The 19323-nt window shown below is 51.7% G+C and overlaps 1 long non-coding RNA gene across 1 annotated transcript in view; it reads left to right on the top strand.

Moving 5' to 3' along the window:
• Positions 1-2683: 2683 nt before the first annotated feature.
• LOC134730823 (uncharacterized) overlaps positions 2684-19323 on the top strand; it is a 38713-nt gene continuing 22073 nt past the window's right edge. Inside the window, exon 1 of the long non-coding RNA XR_010112798.1 lies at positions 2684-3303. This is a non-coding gene — a long non-coding RNA (uncharacterized LOC134730823). The remainder of the gene's footprint in view (positions 3304-19323) is intronic.

The raw sequence follows: 19323 nt of genomic DNA, 5'->3' as shown, positions 1-19323 counted from the left end.
CTGTAGGAGGCAAGACCCTGAGCTTCTTGTCCCCAAGAGTAAACTTTAGAACTCTTTCCATTTTGCCATAGATCCTCCTGTCTTTGTTTTGGGGCATAGGGGCTGCCCTCTGGAGTCCTGATTGGGAGTCAGGGCGGGGTGGTTTTGGCCAGCCTGGAGCTGTTCTCCATACATGCTTCCTGTGGGCACAGTGGGTCCCCAGTTTCTGAACAGTGGGACGTGGGCTTCCATCTACAGGGAGAGGCCGAGACCCTGGCAGGAAGAGAACTTGGCCAGGAGATGATAAAGTTACCACTGAACCTGAATCAGCCTTTCCCATACCCGAAGGCACTCTGAGCCTCTCAGGAACCCAGACATTTTAGTGAACAAAGGAGCCAGCTCTCCTGACTAGCTCTGACTTCAGATGCTAATAAAATGTTTTTCAGACACACTCAGGACAAGCCTGTGGGTGCCTTCTCTGCTTCAGTTAATCCCCGTTATGCAGATGGAGAAACTGAGGCTCATCATAAGGACTTGCTTAAGAAAACAGCATGGGGCTGAAGGGAGAATCTGACCCCCTGTGTTGGGCATGGTGCTGCGTCAGTCCAGCTCCCTGCTAAGCACCTGACCCAGGGCACTTAAAAGACCAGAAGCTCCTCTGGCCCATGATGTCTGCAGTCAGACAAGGACAACTGCAGAGGCTCAGGCTCTCTCCCCAATGACCACTATCATGTCACTGTGCTGGCTTCCTGCAGGGTGGGGTCCTGTACCTTCCCTGGCCTTCCTCTCCAAGGTCTCTGCTGTGCAAAACCAGAGAAGCCATGCTCATATCCACAAGCAAACTTCCCTGTACCTGCCCGACCTTGGCCAGCCTTCCCATGAGGCTGCAGCCAGATGTTACCCAGCTGAGCACAGAGGAAGGTCATGGAGCCAGAGAAGCTTGGAAAGTGGTCAGGCATGGGGCTAGGCAGATGGTGGCAGCTTTGCACTCCCAGGGGACTGAATTTGGGCTGAAAGACCCTGGGGAGACCACTGACCTTTAGTGGAAGGCTCATCCTCTTGCTCTCTGTGTGTTTTGTCCACACTGCCACCTCCTTAACTGAGTCATACGCTGTTCTTTTTGTCTGAAAAGTAATTCATTTGAGAGAACAGCCATTTTCAGCTTCCCTTGAGACCCGTGGACACTCTGAGAATGTCACAGGAGCTGGGCTTAGACTTCTACCCTGTCAGAAGGAAGTGCCACTGGACTGGGGTGGCTGCCTCTCCTTCCCTTGTTCCCAGCCTGGGGGGATTTTTCTCTCCTCTCTCTGGTAGCTCAGCAGTAGGCAGAACAATGTCTGCTTCAGAGAAAAGGCCATTTCGTGCGGAGAGTGTGCCTGCCTCACCCCAGGTCCCAGAGCTTCTGCAAAGAGGCACCCTCCTCTCCAAGCCCAGATCTCCTCTCCTGCCCTTTGCCTCAGTGGAACAAAGACAACACATGGATCTGTCTTGGGCCAGATCCGACAAGGTTGGCCTAGTCTCTGCTGCCTGAGAGAGAAGAATGTGGAGAGAGGAAAAATTGCCCAATTCCCTGGTAGGAGAAGGGCTCCCCATCTCCAGCTTACCAAAGTTCTCAGAAGCAGGGTAGGCAGGATGGAGAGAGGGGACTTCTCCTTGACTTTCTTCACCTATCCCTGAATCAGCTAGGGCATCACACAGACCCTTTCTGCTCTTCCTGGAGGGTTTGGGATGACACTAAGGAGACACCTTTCTCTCTCACTAAGGAGAGGTGTCTAGGACGATATTCCAACAACATATCTGGTGTCTGTCAGCTAAAGGAGTGGGGAGAGCCACAGGTAGAGTTGCTGTATCCTGGATTCCACTTGGGGTGGGGGCTTCCTCAGAGGTCTCTGGGTGGCCACATCCCAGTGAAAGCAGTCTGCACAGAGCCCTGGTCCCACAAAAGTCACCTCCAGAGGTGTCTTGGGGAGCCCAGGGCACATCTGTGGTGAGAATCTGCACATACATCATCCCATCCAGCGCCCCCAAAGCCATGACATCATCTGAACCCTCTCTGCTGCTGGAAATGGAGAGATGGTTGGGGTTCATTCCATCCCCTTCCACCGGAGGAGGCCTGGATTTAGAAAAAGAGAGGAAGGAGGGGCTGTGAGAATGTTGGGAAGGGGGTCCTAGGGGCCACCAGTTGCGTTTCAAGAATCCAGAAAATCCTAGATCTAAGAGTGCCTTCTGAAGTCTGGCTAGCCTTTTGGGGAAGGAATCTGGCTTTATTCACTTATTTTAATGAACTGAGGTGGGAAAGGGAGCCTGTAGCAGGGCTGTAGCAGTCTCTCTTCAGTCACTGCCCTTTGGAGAAAGACAGGCTGTGATGTGGTGACGCCTGCCAGTCAGTTTCAGAGATTTCCCAGGCAGGTTCTGGCCCTGGGTGCTTCTGGCCACCCGACAGAGGTCCTGGATGGGAAGGCCGGATGTGTGTTTGTGTTGGGGGCAGGGAAGAGGGTCTAGGATAAGGGTACTGGAGCTAGCTGGAAGCTATAAAGGCCAGGGCGGGGGCGTTCCAGGCCGGGGCAAAGAAAGAGGCCCCTTAGGGTCAGGTGGGGAGCTGTCCGGATCCTGGTGCTGAAAACCGAGAGCGGCGATCAAGGGGGCGGAGAGCACCCAGCAGAGCTTGCGCCTCCGCCCTAGGTGAGGGGGTCGCGGGGGATGGAAACGGATTCCTCCCCATCCCCTCTTCTACTCACTCTCCAAGGAGGGAAGGGCACAACGAGTTGGGGCGAGAAGGCAGGATGAGCACTAAGAAGTGTGCAGCCGCCGGAAGCTGCGGCTATGGGGAAAGTGGGCCGCGACCCGGGTGTGAGTAGGGTGTAATCTGGGCCAGCTGCAGGGATGAGCAGGGAAGAGACCCTGGAGCAGGGCCGCTCCCTCGCTGGCTTCCTACTCTCCGGGCAAGTACCATGGGTGCACGAGGTGTTCCCACGCCTATGGCACAGACACGCATGCACAGAGGACTTCCGTGGGCGCATACACACCCCGTGGACACACGGGGTACGCTCCCAGAAGTGACACACACCAAGCACACGCAGGCAGCCCCGTACACGCACCCTGCAGTGGGCACCAGCTCCCACCAGGCTGCCGAGGCTCCCGCCCCAGCCCGCGTCCTCTGGCCTGGACGCCCCTCCAGCTTTGCTTCCGACCTCAGATGGCGCCCCTAAGGGAAGTGCGGCCGATGGGAAGCCCCAGTTCTAGCCCGAGACCAGGAAGGTGCGGGAGAGGAGCAGGCAGCCCGCTCCTACGCCCAGAAAAGAGCGGGGCGACACCGGCGGAGGGGTAGGTCTCAGACACCCATTCTTCTTTCCCCAGACTCCCAGTCATGGAGCCAGGACACGAGAGGAGTGTGGACGGGAGCGACTGTGCGTGTCTCCCTCCCAAACTGGGGACACCCCGAGGACCAGCGCGTACCTGTGCGTGGGAGGCCCCGCGTGGAGCCCCCTCAGCGAGTCCCGACCTGCTGGCTCCTCTGGCTGCCCCTGGATAAAGGTGGGGTGGGAGTGGGGGTTACCCGCCTGCCCTCCACAAGCCTCCCGGATGTCCGTGGGCTACGGAGAAACTCCTGCCCGGGCGGCGGGAAGTTGCCTGGGTTCGGGCGCTGGGAGGGGGCGCTCTCCCGTCCCCGGGCTTAGCCGGGGCTCCCGCGCCCCCGCGCCCGCCGCCCTCGCCACCTCGCCGGCGCCCTCCCGCCCGCAGACTGCGCCGAGCCCGAAAGCCGGGAGCCCGCCCGCCCTCCCGGAGAGTCTGCTGCTGACCTGCATTGACGTCATTGCGTCATTAGGTTTCCCCTGGAAACACTGGCTCGCCCGAAATAGTAACACATTAATTCAGGCCGGGGGAGCAGGGAGAGACTGTTTGTAACCCTGCAGCTAACTCGGCTCGCGCGAGCGAGCGCGGAGCCCCCACTCCTTGCCAGGGCAGCGCCGGCCGCGCTCGCCTACTATTTTGAGAACAAAGAAAGGCAAAATATAGAACCCGGCAGAGAGGGTGCGCGGGACGCCAAGACCCTCTTGCCTCGCTCGCACGCACACCCACAGACACACGCGCGCGTGCACACCACGCCTACGTCTGTCTACCCTCGGGCGGACTCTCGGGAACCTGCTGGGGGAGGGGGTGCCCAGATCATCCGCGCTCAAGGACAGGTCCGAGTCGGGGTTTCCTACCCAGCTGAGGGGGACAGACAAGGTCCCCCCTCCCACCCTCTACCTAGCACGGAGGCGGACACGGCCCCTCCCCACCCACACCTGCGGGCCCGACTGGGAGGAGCTGCTCTCCCAGACGGACGGCGGAGAGCCCCTGCCCTTTCTCCCTCGGCCGCTCGGGCTCCCGAAAGTGGGGGAAGCCCTGCAGGGGTCCAGCTGGCCGCCCGCCGTCCCCCACAAGCTCCTCGGCTGGGGTGGGCCAAGCCCGCCTGCCGCGCCCCCGCACCTCCTCCAGGGAGGAGGACTGGGGGACCAGTTGCTCTCGCCGGCTCCACAATCGTTTGGGCCGGGTAGCGACCGACTTTTGTGAGCGTCCTCTCTCTGCGGCTTTCCGCCGGCCAGGCGGGCAGAGTTCCTTTACTGGCTGTCCCTTCTTCCCAGCCTGGGCCCTTGACCCAGTCTCTCTCCGAGGGTGAGGAGAATGCGCCTCCAGATCGAAATGGCAAACGCGGAGCCTCGGACTGTTGGCGGAGGCGGGGAGGCGGCGCGCGGAGCCGCGGAACTCCGAGGGCGGTCGAGGGCGCGCCGGCTGGGCAGAGCGGGTTCCGCGGGCTCCCTCACACACCTGAGTAGATGCAGGAAGCAGGGAAGAGCATTTGAGAGGGCATTAGCCTTCCCCTTCCTCCCAAAGGCCGCTCCCGGGCATTGGCGTTCCCCTTCCTCCCAGAGGAACCGGGTGAAGGGCGCAGAGAGGTCCCTGTTGGTTCATTTCACCCTGGGCTTGTCTCGCCCAGGGTGAGATTTTTTCTGGCGGGGGGTGGCTGGGGGTTAGAGGGTGTAAGAGTGTGCCCGAGATTTAGGGAAACGTCCCCCAAGGTCTCTGTGCATGCACAGAGCCTACTGGTGTCTTGCACAGCACGCCGTTCCCCCAGCCCCCTGACCCCAGGTATTCTCCTGTTGGCCTTTGTTCCTTGCTGACCACAGAGATGATGAGCAGGCAACCATGCACTGACCTTCGTGGACAAACAAACCCAGCTGCCCGCCTCAGGTAGGAGCCCACCAAAGAACAAGTTCTGCAGAGGACAGGCCTGGCCTGGCCCCTGGGAGCTGCCTGGCCCTCCCTCTGCATGTGCACCGCTGGTCTCGCCCTGAGCTGCAGGGGCCTCGACTGTAAAACTGGGTCATGGAGCCCACCCCACAGGCGGTTGTGAAGATGACAAGCAATAGCACCTAGAATGTGCTGAAGAAATGAGATGCCCTCTTCCTGCCCCTGCCCCTGCCCTTGTGCACGGTTCACTCAGCAATGAGTGAACCAACACTTGCCACCATATGCATATTCCCTGGAGACATATTTGGGGAAACCTGATCAAGGGACACTCGGAGAATAGTGACATTGAGAGGTTGGCCTCCAAAAAGATGGCATCTGTGGTCTTTCCCTCCATATCATCAGCCTCTGCTCCAGACTTCCGAAAGCGGCTCTCCAGTGCCTTCAGATTCAGGTTCAATCAAGTGGAGATGGGGAGGGTCAGGTTATGGCTCCACCTCCCTCTCTCTGTGCTTGTTTCCCAGCAAGACATGCACCAAGGCTGCTTTGCTGGGCTCCACCGCTGCTGCCCTTCCCTCACCTGCAGCTCCTGTCCCACTGAGCTGCAGCCAAAATCTGCCTGTTTGGCCCTCTCTCATGGCAGGGACCACATGGCACTCACCTCTGTTCCCCCAGCTGCTTCTGGCACAGTCCTGGGCACAACTGACATTAATGTTGTGTCAGCAAAGATTGAAAGTCCCTTTTTTGGGAACCTACTGCCTCAGTCCATTGCTCCCATCTACCTCTCCATGTCGAAGTCCATGCAGCCGCCAAAACCCAGGTCAAATGCTGATTCCTCCGTGCAGGCCTCTCTGATCCCCAGAGCTATGAGCTCACCTACCGTTAGTCCCTGGATCATGGGGAATGGCTCTCAAGGCTTTGATCACATTGCAGTGTGAATGTGGGATGATTAGTTCTCTAAGCTGCACATCTCCCTGCTGGGTTGTAACTTCTCAGAGCTGGAAGCTGGTCTCACCCATCTCCATGTGCTCCATGTGGCCCAGCTGTGCCACTCAGGCACACAGTAGGTGCCGGAAGTGTAGGCACACAGTAGGTGCCTAGGAAGCTCTGCAGTCTGCTTACTGTCTCTCAGCCGAGGGCCTGTCCTGAGATGCAGAGTGGTGCTGATGTTGATATCTCTGAAGACCTAGGCTAGGAGAGGCCTGGCTATTTCAGCAGGAGATGCTGGAGTCCACCCAGGTCCAAGGAGAGAGGCCCTGGATCTGCGCAATGAGCTGTTTGGCAGGAAAGCCAGTGCCTTACAATCACAAGACAGACAGACCCCACTCTCATCTGGGCCCACAGAAACTTCTGTTATTCAGTGAATAACAATAAACTGGAGACTCAGTGACCAAGGGGTCTGACTCAGCCAGCGAGGATGTGGCAGCTGCCTGCCCAGCACACACATGCAGGCTTGTGACTGGTTCTCTGTGGCCCAGCCCTATCTTGGACACACTGTTGCCCCAGGTTGTTCAGCCTTGCATCCCAGGCCTGTCAGCACATTGATGGCAGCCTGTGAGTCCCAGGGGCCTGCCGGGTCTACTCATGTAACACTCCCTATCCTCCAAGGTGGGAGTGGAGGAGTTCTCTGTGTGGGAGGGACAGCTGCACCCCACTTTGCCTCTGAGATGCTCTTCCCCAGTAGTGTCTGTGCTGCCACTGAGGGGGCCTTTGGTAACAGGCTGCTTCAGGTAACCAGGCTCATTGTGAGGAGGCACAAGGGTAGGAGGGAATTAGGAGTCCAGGTATGTTCAGACTTGGCTGTCGTTGGAATGCAGCGGGGTGGGGCCAGGGGAAGGGGGCTGGGAACCTGGAATGCTGTTTGGCACTGGGGCTCTATTGACTCCCTGGGCTATCTTGTAGCTCTGAGGCAGCAGGAGCTGCAAGATGCCAGGTTGGAGTGCTGCGCTGAAGGTTGCTCATGACTCATTTGTCCCTGCCTCCTTCTGGCTTTCTCGCCACATCTCCAGTTCAAATTACTATGAAGGAGAGAATCAGAATGACTCAGGTCGGCACCAGGTTAATGAGAGCCTCTGATTCAGGCCACTTCTAGGCTCCTGGGATGTCCAGAGATCACAGCCCTTGGGTTAGACATTCCCCACAGGCCCAGTCACCTGGGCTGGAGTACAATTGAGGGGCGTGGGTTGTTGCCTGAACTGAAGTTGTTGTGGCTCCCCCATGGCAGCACTGCAGGAATGGCCACATTTGTGGAAAGACTTCTTTGATGTGTTGAGCACCTTGGCTGTCCTGTGCAATCCAATCATGCTCTGGAATAGGTCTTAACCTCTCCTTCTATCAGCAGTCTGCTGAGATCAGGATATTGTTGATCACATGGGCCATAGGTTTCATTGCTGAGCTGAGCTCTTCACACCAGGCCTCCCATGGGGCTTGGAGGCAGCTGATCTCACTATATGACGCTGATGGCAATGGGGCCAGAAGGGCCAATGACCTAGTGAGGATCCACAAGCCTGTCTCCCCAGAGGCCACTCTATGTCCTACATCAGCCCCCACGTAGTTTGCAAGAATAGGCTCAGCCAGGGAAGACCCGGGACCTCCTGTTGAACATGGGCCAGGAGGAGAGCCCCCCAGTCCCCAACCAGAGGCCCTGTTCTGAGCCCCACAATGGCAAAGTGATTAACTTTGGCAACAGAGTCAAGAAGAAAGAGCCTGGTCAGGAATTAAGAGAGCTGGCTTCTGATTCCAGGACTGCCATTAGGTCCTGGTATAACTCAAGATAAGTGACGCTCCTTCCCTGCAATTCCTTTCACCACCTCCTTCATACACTGGAGGAAAGGGATCATCAAGCAGAGTTATCAGCACAGACATGGAGACCTGGCAATGACCTCGACTGCAGTGGAAATTGGCCCAGCCAAGGAATCAATGGCCCTCAAATCCAGGGGCTACAGGTGGGCAGATGGCAGAGTGAGATACCCTCTTGGGATTTGGCTTCTGGCTGGCTGGGCCTCTGGTGGCCACAGACCCTCTCCTTTCCAACAGACCCTCCATCTGACCCCTTCTTTGCCTCTCTTGTCTGGCAGCGAAGGTGCTGCAGCCCCCCAAATTCTTCCTAAGAATACAACTGAAGAGCCATTCATTCAGTCATTCAACAACCTCAATTGGCCCAATGTCGCTTATGCTGAAATTGTTCCTCTCTCAATTCCTCTTCCGTGACCAACAAATTCTAACCCAGGCCCTGCCCAGGCTTTTCTCTCAACATTTCCCAGCACATGGGTCCAAACGTCTCTAGAGGCACCATCATTCCATCATCATCCTGCCACTTTCCAAGCTTGCATCTGAGAGGCATGCAGGGCCCTCTCCACACTCCTCCGCCATGCTGGTGCCCCTGCCCCTCAGTCACAATCTGTTTCCCCACATGTTTCTGGTTTCCAATCCCTAGGAAAAGAGCCCTGAGCCAAAAATACCACTTGGCAGAACCCTGAGTTCAAGTCTTGCTTTCAGATAGAGGCATGATTATGCTTGTCACTCTTTTTGGGGCAGAGGTGGAGGTAGCTGAGAAGCAAATGACTAAATATGGAAACTTACCAGGGATCCAGTGGCATAAAATCAAGAGCTAAATTCCAACCGAGGGGCAGAATAGGTGCCAGCTTAGCTGGGGTGGACAAGTTTTGCAACTGGCGTTCAGAGAATGGAGCACTCTGGCAGGCTCGAGAAAGCAGGCCAGGTCCACACAGGAGATGACACTTAGACTGAACCCCAAAGGCCAGTAGGACATGGGGTGGAGAGAAGGAACTAGAGGAAGAGAGATAGATGGGAGCAACTGGATAAAGAAGGGTTCTCAGCCCCAGCTACACATTGGAATCGCTTAGGGGTAAGGCTGGGCTGACCCTAAAGCTAATGCAAAGACACTCCGGCCCCACTCCTCAGAAATTCAGATGCCATTGGTTCGGGGTGAGATCTACGCAGTTATATATTTTTTTAATTTTCACTCATACTTTGTGATTTATTGGCAATTATGTGGTATACTATCAGAAATAATTATTTTTTTAACTTGTAATATAGTTCAAGAGACTATGGAGTAGTGGTTTAGAGGGAAATCTTATCTGTTGAAATCCTGGCTTCCCACTCACTGGCCATCTGACCAGGAACCATGTCCTAAACTTCCTAAGTTTCTTGTTTCCTCCTCTGTAGAATGGTGACAGTAAGAGTACTACATCTTACAGGGTAGTTTTGTGGCTCACATGAGAGAATGCCTTCCAGCATTGAGTGCTAACACACAGGGCACCATCTTGAATGGCTCTGTAGCTGATTCTAATGTGCGGCCAGGGCGGAAACCCTCTAGGATAAAGCAGAGGCAAAGACATTGAACAAAATGGGCTGTGTTGGGGGCTCTCTTGGGTGTTGGGGAAGGTGTGTATCAGAGGGAGGAGAAACAGAAAACTTAGGTTAGGACTATATTATCGAATGGTTTAATGATGTGGCAAGATGTTGGGACTCCATCCTATTAAGCACAATAGCAGCCCACATTTGAGCGGTTTGAGGTGATGCCTCAGGATGAACGTAATACCTCAGGAATCTGGGGAGCTGGCAGCCTTGATTGGACAGAGGGGGATGGAATCCAGAGAATACTGTGGGACCAGAAAGGCGATGGAAATTGAAAAGCAGGGATGAGTGTGAGGTGAAGCACAAAGGAAGAATCAACAGGATTTAGGGCGTTGGTGGACATAAGAGCTTAAAGAGATTGAAGGAAGAAAAATAAATTTAAGTTTTCAAGTCTAGAGGGACTAAGGAAATAACCCTGTGTTGGTTAGGATTATATTTAACTGTGAGCATCAGACAACTCACATCAACTGTGGCTTAAACAAAATAGAAGTCTATATCCCTATCAGTTAAAAGTTCAGAAGTATGCAGTTCAAAGCTGGCAAGGCAGTTCTGTCCCACAAAGTCCCTGGAGACAAAGGGCCCTGCCAGCTCACTCATCTGCCATCCCTAGGGTGTGGTCTCTATTCTCATGGTACAAGATGGTGGCACTTGGGTTCCGGCATCCACATGGAGAAAGAAAAGAAGAAGAACTGGCAAAAAGCAAAAGCCAGGATCTCTTGAGTGAGGTTCCTCGTAGCTACTCATCACATTCACTTACATTCCATTGTCCAGAAATTAATCTGACGGCTACACCTGGTTGCAAGGGAAGCTAAGAGTGGCCTTATACTCAGCCAAAAATTCTGCAGCATTCTCTATGGTAGAGTAGGCACTGTGTCTCAAAAAGAAGAGGAATTCAGATACTGAGGGAGAGCTGTCTCTGCCATGGCCTCATTTCCTTAAATGGTGAACTTGAAACATGGAGTCAATTTGGGAACATTTAAAAAAAATATTTTGAGTTTGAAAAATGAGGCAATAGGGCATAGACTCATGGGCTATATGGTAAGCAGAATTCTAAGATGGTCCCAAGAGTCCTGGCTTCTGGCATGCACACCTGTATAACCCTTCCCCCTGGGTGGGACTTGGAAATATGATGGGAGCTTTCAAGGGAGCGTTTAGAGTGGCCTGGTGGGGATGCAAGTCAAATGTAGGGAGTTCCTGAGGAAGCGGCTAATGAGAAAGGAGGCAGTCACCACCATGGAGAAGGCTTTGCACAGCACACAAAATCCTTCCTGAGCTGGCTGCTGTCTCTCTCTCCCAACTCTTCTTCTGCCAGTGTCTTCCTTCCACATTGACCCAAATGCTCTGAAGCTACGGGCCTCCCCACTGTGCTACCTGCAATGCCCTTCGCATGTTCCCTTTGGTGTGATTAACTCTTATACAACCTCCCAAACTCAGCTCAGACATTGCCTTACCAGGAAATCTTCCCTGACCCACAAGGGCAGTTAGGTGTCTCCCCAGGGCACTCCCATGATGCCCCAATCCTTGCTTCACCCCTGCATTTATCACATTTTTAGAATTTTACAGTTGATTATGAGTTTATCACCCCTCTGAGCTCCTGGAAGGCAAGCACAGAACTGACTGTCTTTGTAGCCACAAAATGTAGCACAACTCCTGGGGTGCAGTCAAATCTCAAATACGTGGGCAGCAGATAAATAGAGAACCCTCAAAAGCTGGGGTTAAAGGAACCTAGGACAAGGGACATTCACTCCGGAACTGGTAGAATGAGAGGACAAATGTGGAGTGAGATGCTTTAAAGGAGGCCTCATTACATCACATTCCACTATCACAAACTAGTAAGGATGTTTCTTGGCATTTTTAATCATCAAGCTCAATGAGGGTTAGTTTAGGGAGTTAGAAACATGATCTTGCTAAGAAGGTAGGATGGGACAGTGCAGGTGAGGCAAGGAAGTCTATTTCCAAAGCAAAAAGAAAACCTGAACTGACAAGAGAAAAACAAAAACAAAGAGGCAATGATAAAGCCAACATTCAACTCATGAATTGACTACAAATCTCAACAGGAATAGGGGGCTGTCAAATTCTGAGTAGAACCTCAGGGCTCTTTTTTCCTAGGCACCCCTCACCTAACCCCAGTTCAATTTAATTCAGTGTAATTCAGCAACTATTACTTGATTACCTACTGTGTGCCTGAGTATTCTCTGTGGCTGTAGGCCAGGCATCAGGATGTAGCCGTGAAGAAAACAGACACAGGCTCTTTGCTCATGAATAATGGAAGACAAGCATTAAGCAGGTGTAGTAATTGCAAGGGCAATGAGATGGTTGTAGGAGGTGTTTCTTTGTTTCTTTGGTTCCTCGTCTTGGATTCCTTTGACCCACCTTTTTTTTTTTTTTTTTTTTTTTGAGGCAGAGTCTTCCTCTGTCACCCAGGCTGGAGTGCAATGGCACAATCTTGGCTCACTGCAACCTCCACCTCCCAGGTTCAAGCGATTCTCCTGCCTTAGCCTCCCGAGTAGCTGGGATTACAGGCATGCGCCACCATGCCCGGCTAATTTTTGTATTTTTAGTGGAGACAGAGTTTCACCATCTTGGCCAGGCTGGTCTGGAACTCCCGGCCTCAAGTGATCCACTCGCCTTGGCCTCCCAAAGTGCTGGGATTACAGGCAAAAGCCACCATGCCCAGCCATTGACCCACCTCTGATTTCAGTCATGGCTGTGGTGGACAGTCCCGCATGAGCACAAATTCGTCGCTTGCCATAAGTCGCCCCCTTGAAGCTTGTGCACTGACAGGTTTTCATTTTCTGCCCCGGGTTCTTCTCCAACTCTCTGTGAGCCCTCTTGGAAATGACAGGAGAGAGTCCTGGAGTAGTCAGCCTCCTAGTAAACCCAGCAACCTTAGTAACACTCCTTCCCTTCCACGGGCCTCTCCTCCTTCTCCATCTCTCCCCATTTCTGTACTCTTGATTTCTGCGCTTGCATCTCCAATACACGACCTGTTCTCAAGTCTTTAACCCATACTTTGTTTTGGGGGGACATAACTTTAGACAATAAAATTACATGGTGCTACGAGAGGGTATGACAAGGGGATTGAACCTGGTTGGACTTCCTAAGGCCTCCTTAGCAAGGTCTTCTTAGGAGGTGATCTAAACTGAAGAGACCTGAAGAATAGCTAGGAGTTCTCCAGAGGAGGAGATGGAGGATGGATGTGCACAGAGCCCGGATGTGCAAAGGCCCAGAGTCCACACTGGGCATAGCATCTTTGAGGAGCTGAACAAAGACCATGGGGGCTGGAGCGATCCCTTGGGAGGAAGAATGAAAGGAGGTGAGACTTGGGGGCAGAGCAGGCCTATCCCGGGGAGCCTTGCACTGTTGAGAACTTCTGATCTCATCCTAAGACAATAGGTAGCAACTGGAGGGTTTTAAACAGGCATGAAACAGATTCATACATTTTTTAAAGATCATATTGGCTGCAGTGTGCAGAGTGGATGGGAGCAGGGGAGAAATGAGAAAATTTGAATAGTTCAAAGGCTGATCAAATAATCCAGGGACAAAAATCATGGTGGAGGGAATGGAGGGAGGGGCAGACTCAAGGAGGAAGAATTTGGAGCACTCAGTGTTGGGTTAGATGTGACAGTGAGGGAGAGGGGTGAGACAAGGAGACCCTCGGGCTCTCAATTTGAGAAAGTGGGTGGCCACGGTGGAAAATACTGGCAAAAGCATGGATCTGAGAGAGAAGACAAGCAGTTCTATTTTGATTTAGTTTGAGGTGTCCCTGAGAATACCAGTGGAGAGAGCCCCGAAACAGTTGGAATGCTCCGAGGGATGGTAAGAGACAACTCCTGCTGGCCTCAGAGGATCGCTTCCCCCCTTCTTATAAATCAGCCGTTTGCCACTCAGCCCAGTGTGGAGCTTGGAGATGCTCCTTTCTAGCACGGCCACTTCCTTGACCAGGGAGCTTCCACTGTCACAGGGCTGCACAGATGTTTCTGCCCACCCCACCCCCGGCTCTATAAATAGGTACAGTAAGAGAAGAGTCCCTCCCAGCCAAATGGTTCCAAGTCTCATCTTTAGATGTCTCCATCAGTATCTGTGAAACAGAGTCTAGGAAAAAGACTAAAAAAGCTATCTTTATTTAGCCTGGAGAAGAGAAGGAGGGAGAGCTGTGATTCTGCTAGGAATAAACTGCTGCTCTTATCTTTTCCTCCTAAGAAGGCCCGAGGAGGTGGATTTGGGATACAGTTAGAGAACTGATTCTCAAGGGTGGAAGATTTTTGCTCCCATCCACTCCCACCCTGGGACATTGGACACCATCTGGATGCATTTTTTGATTATCAGAACTGGTGGTGTGTGGATGTGGGGTGCTACTGGCACCTGGTGGGTAGAGGCCAGGGATGTCTGGGCATCCTGCAATTAATAGGACTGTCCCCACGACAAAGAATTATCTGGCCCCAAATGTCAATAGTGCCCAGGCTGAGATACCCTGAGTTGGAGGATCTTAGTTACTTAATTTCTTTTGAAACAAAGAGCAAGCAGTCCCTCCATGCACCTTAAGGGAAAGGGTATTGTATTTGCATGTTTGTTTAGGGTTACAGGTGGTTGGGAGCTGGGATTAAGACACGACAGCAGTCAGGGACCCAGGTCTCTCAGCCATAATTTCCTTGTTTCTGTTTCTCTCTTCTCACTGCTGATTGGCTAAACCTTTAAAAATTCTAAAGAAAGCAACCTGATAGACTCAGCCAATCATCACTGCTCCCTTCAGAGACACCATCATAGGCCACCTTCTTTCACTCTGGCCAACCGGTGAATAGAAGAATGCCTTTTGGTCAGCAGTCCACCTCTCTATCCAATTAGAGGCCACTCTTCTGCAAGGAACAGTCTAGACACCTTCCCTGGATGGGAGACTGTGAGCAGGGCAGTGTAAGTCACAAGAAAATGTTGGACCCAAACACACCAGAGCCGGCATTTACATTGGTCTTCCTGGCACACAGCTATCTTTTTCTTGCCATAGCAAAGATAGGGCTGAATACAAAGCTATGATTTTCCTTCTTACTCCAAAGCTGCACTGTCCTATATGGTAGCCACTAGCCGCATGTGGCTATTTATTTTATCTTATTATTTTTTTGAAACAGGGTCTCACTCTGTTGCCCAGGTTGGAGTGCAGTGGCGTGACCACGGCTCGCTGCAGCCTTGACCTCCTGGGCTCAAGAGATCCTCCCGCCTCAGCCTGCCAAGTAACTGGGACTACAGGCATGCACCACCACACCTGGCTGATTGTCTTGATTTTTAGTAGAGACGAGGTCTCACTGTGTTGCCCAAGCTGGTCTCAAACTCCTGAGCACAAACAATCCTCTCACCTCAGCCTCTCAAAGTACTAGGATTACAGGCGTAAATCACCACGTCCGGCCACATGTGGCTATTTAAATTTTAATTATTTAAAATTAAATAAAATAGCAGGGCACGATGGCTCACACCTGTAATCCCAGCACTTTGGGAGGCCGAGGCGGGTGGATCACGAGGTCAGGAGATCGAAACCATCCTGGCTAACACAGTGAAACCCCATCTCTACTAAAAACACAAAAAATTAGCCGGGCGTGGTGGCAGGTGACTGTAGTCCCAGCTACTCCGGAGGCTGATGCAGGAGAATGGTGTGAACCTGGGAAGTGGAGGTTGCAGTGAGCCAAGATCGTGCCACTGCACTCCAGCCTGGGCGACAGAGTGAGACTCCATCTCAAAAAAAATAAAAATAAAAATAAAAATAAATAAATAAATAAAATGAAAAATTCAGTGCCTCAGTGGTATTAGCCACATTTCAAGTGTTCTGTAGCCTGGTGTGGCTAGGGGCTACCACATTAGACGGTGCAGAGAATATTGCAATTATTGCAGAAGTTTCTGTTAGACAGCACTGATGCAAATAAAGATACTGACCCAGCTGGACATGAATTGAAAAGAGGTCTTAGGGTTAGCCCTGAAGAACATCGGAGTCGTCTTGGATTCATTCACAGTCTTTAAAGCTACCATGTGTGAAATGTTGTGTGCAACTGTTTGTTACGGAGTTCATGTCTCAGCTTGGTATGTCCCCAGCAATTAATATGCCTCTGCTCACTGAAGCAAGAGCTTGGAGGATAATTTTACCTGAGGAGGACTGCGGTAACTTACCTATTTAGAAGGGTGCTACACATGTTTAAGAGCAAAGAGTAGTTGAAGAGCTATGAATAGTGCATAATCAGCTTTTCAAACACCATGACAATAGATGACACACAGGAATTTACAGCTCAACTGAACAAGAGCACGTGACCAGATTGTTAGCCACAATGACACAGGACTTGTGGTGGGTGGCTGTGGAAGCACCTACAAGATCTTACTTTCCCAGCTCCCATCTTTCTCGCCCTCTCCTCTCCTACCCCGGTCTTGTCTTGCCTCTAAAGGGAACGCATTTTCTTCCCACTGTGTGTTTGTCATTACTACCGTTCATCAAATACTCCCAGCCCTCTGCTCTCTGCCTTCCAGGCACAAGACGGGATTGCATGGCCTGTCCCTTGTGATTGGGGCTGGGCCCACATCACTGGTCTGGCTGGCCCCCTGCACTCCTCCAACTGCTGATGTGAGAACATCCAGAGGTCTCTTTCCAGCACGGCAACCAGCAACATTCAAGATGCAGCTGCTCCACCGTCCTGAATCCCTGAGTGTCCCCGTGTCCGATGCCCCTGTCAGCCCCTGATGGAGGTGTAATGACAGCATAAAACAAACCTGGGTTGTTTTCAGACACTGAGATTTGGCTATTGTTTTGTTTTGCAGCATAATCTAGCCAATCTGGCCTGGTGACTGAGCCTTTCAAATAGTCACACCCCAGCCTTACCATGTGTATGTTGCTGTCTGTTGTATTTACTAGCTGAGGCTGTTTCCTGTTACTTAGAAAAATAAGTGAGTTGAAACTTTCTGTATTTGTGACAGTCACTAAACTTGGATGTTGACATGACTAATCTTTTTTTTAAATACAGATTGGGGCTTTTTATACTAGAAGAAAGGGGCCCCTTCACCTGCTGAGAAGGGGAAACCTTTCTTCCTTACACTGGTTAAGTTGCAGCTGTCTCCTTGCTTCCTTGCATAATGACCTTAAGGCTGACAACACATTTGGAAAAGGAACTCCTGGTGGTTAATAACAGCAGTGAATGCAAGAGGAGAGTAAAACACTGAGGAGGAACTGATGGGATTTTTTTTTTTTTTCCGAGACAGAGTCCAGCTCTGTTGCCTAGGCTGGAGTTCAGTGGCATGATCACAGCTCACTGCAGACAGCCTTGACTCCTGGGCACAAGTGTTCCTCTCACCTCAGCCTCCCAAGTAGCTGGGATCACAGATGCATGCTACCATGCCCAGCTACTTTTTGTATTTTTTGTAGAGACAAGGTTTCACCATGTTGCCCAAGCTGGTCTCGAACTCCTGGACTCAAGCAATCTGTCCACCTCGGCCTCCCAAAGTATTGAGATTGCAGATGTGAGCCACCATACCCAGCCGGAATTGATGGAAATTATTTCAATCTAGGATACAGAAGTCTCCCTTCTAGGGAAATAGATACACAACTCCTAGGCTAAGAAAGGCCTCATTCATTCATTCCTCAACAAACATTCATTGAGCATTTAATAAATGTTCTGCCTAGATGGAGCTTATGTCCTGGTGGGGGTGTCAGACGATAAGCATGAGGACAAAAGTGCAATGAAGGAAATAAACAGGGACTGAGACAGAATGGCTGAGGGAAGGAGTGGACAGGGAAGGCCCTTCTGAATAGGTGAGGCCGATCCATTTCAACCAAAACCTGGAGAGAATGACGCCTTTCTTAGCCTAGGAGTTGTGTGTCTACTTCCCTAGAAGGGAGACTTCTGTATCCTAGATTGACATAATTTCCCACGAGCACTCCAGCCAGAGAGGCAGTGGCTCAGAGGCCTGAGAGGGAAACAGCCTCGTATATAAAATCAATAGGGAGAGAAGGCGACCCAAAGCACGAGTGTAGTGCAGTGATGCAGGGGAGAAGCGGGAGATGAGTCAGAGCGGCACAGGCCTTTAGGCCAAAGCAAGGACTTCGGGTTACCCTGTAAGAGGAACGGGAGGCCCCTGGAGGAGACTGAGAGGGGCATGCTGTCAGCAGACATTTTCTATAAAGGCCCTGACAGTAAACATTTTAGGGTTTGTAGGCCACAGCATCTCTGTTGCAACTGTTCCACTCTGTGGAAGCAGACACAGACACTATACACATAAACAAGCGTGGCTGGCTGGGCACGGTAGCTCACATGAGCCTGTAATCCCAGCACTTTGGGAGGCCAACGCTGGAGGCTGGCTTGAACCCAGGAGTTCAAGACCAGCCTAGGCAAAGTAGGAAGACCCCATTTCTGCCAAAAAAAAAAAAAACAGCTGGGGTGTGGTGATGCACCCCCATAGTCCCAGCTACTTGGGAGGCTGAGGTGGGAGGACTGCTTGAGCCTGGGAGGTTGAGGCTGCAGTGAGCTGTGATTGTGCCACTGTACTGCAGCCTGGGTGACAGAGTGAGATCCTGCCTCAGAAAATAAAATAGAAAATAAGTGTGGCTTATTTTCCAATGAAACTTTACTTACAGAAAATAAAATTGGAATTTCATGTTTTCTGAGGCACAAAATACTATTCTTCTGATTTTTTCAACCATTTAATAATATAAAAATATTTTTTTGCTCATGGACCATACAAAGCCAGCTGGCAGCCTGGATTTGGCCTGCGGGGTGTAGTTGGTGGAGCTCTGATTTAGATCACTCAGGCAGAATGATAGCTGAAGCAGAGAAACTGTTTAGGAGGCTTTTGCAAAAGAAACCATCAGAAGGGCATGAAGGCTCGACTTGGGTAGCTGTGGTGAAGGTGATGAGAGGATTCAAGATGTGCTTTGGGGCTGGGGCACAGGACACGCTGACGTACAAGGCACGGGGGTGAGAGACAGCGGAGTCCAGGATAATTCAATGATGGTGCCATTTACTGCAAAGGACTGCTGCAAAGGAGTAGGTGTGAAGGAAGCAGGAGCTGCAGCTGGACCATTTCGAGTTGGTTTCAGTTTGCATCTTGACGGACTTAACCAAGCTTGACTTGAAGTCCAGGGAGTAGGATGTCTCCACACCTGGATTTTTTCAGAGGCTGTTACTTACAAGCTGTGTGTGACCTCAGGCTTATCATTTTTGTTCAATCTTTTTTGTCCTCTCAATAATGGAGATATTATTTCTTGCTCATCCCTTTCTAGATAGTGATGAGGATCAAGTGAGATTTAACTTGAACCTGATCAAGAATTCCCACCAGACCTGGCACTTCAGTACCCACCCCCTGCTTATAACCAAATCCAACTCCAAATGGACTGATGGCTGAGTCTAGATTTTGTGGGGGAATTGTGGAGGCATATCACTCATTGCACAGCAAAACTGGAAATCCTCTTTCAACTTTTCTGTTCTTTCTGGGAAGTCTCTTTCTCTGCTCCAGGTGCCTCAATGGTCTTGCCTCATTTTTCCCACGCTCTTCTTAGTCTCTCACGTCACTCACTCAAAAACCCCCGATTGGGGTTGAAGGAGGAGGAAGGGGCATATCCTGGTGATGGTAGAACTGTTCTGTATCTTAACTGTGGTGGTGGATATAAGAGCCTACACATGTGATAAAGTGGTGTGGACCTAAACACGCGTGCACGGTGATAATGTGCTGTGGACCTAAACACGTGTGCACGGTGATAAAGTGGTGTGG

Source organism: Pan paniscus, chromosome 6 (genome assembly GCF_029289425.2).
Source record: "Pan paniscus chromosome 6, NHGRI_mPanPan1-v2.0_pri, whole genome shotgun sequence".
NCBI lineage: Eukaryota > Metazoa > Chordata > Mammalia > Primates > Hominidae > Pan > Pan paniscus.
The sequence above is the reverse complement of the archived record's forward strand: the minus strand, read 5'-3'. Positions and strand labels throughout refer to the sequence as shown.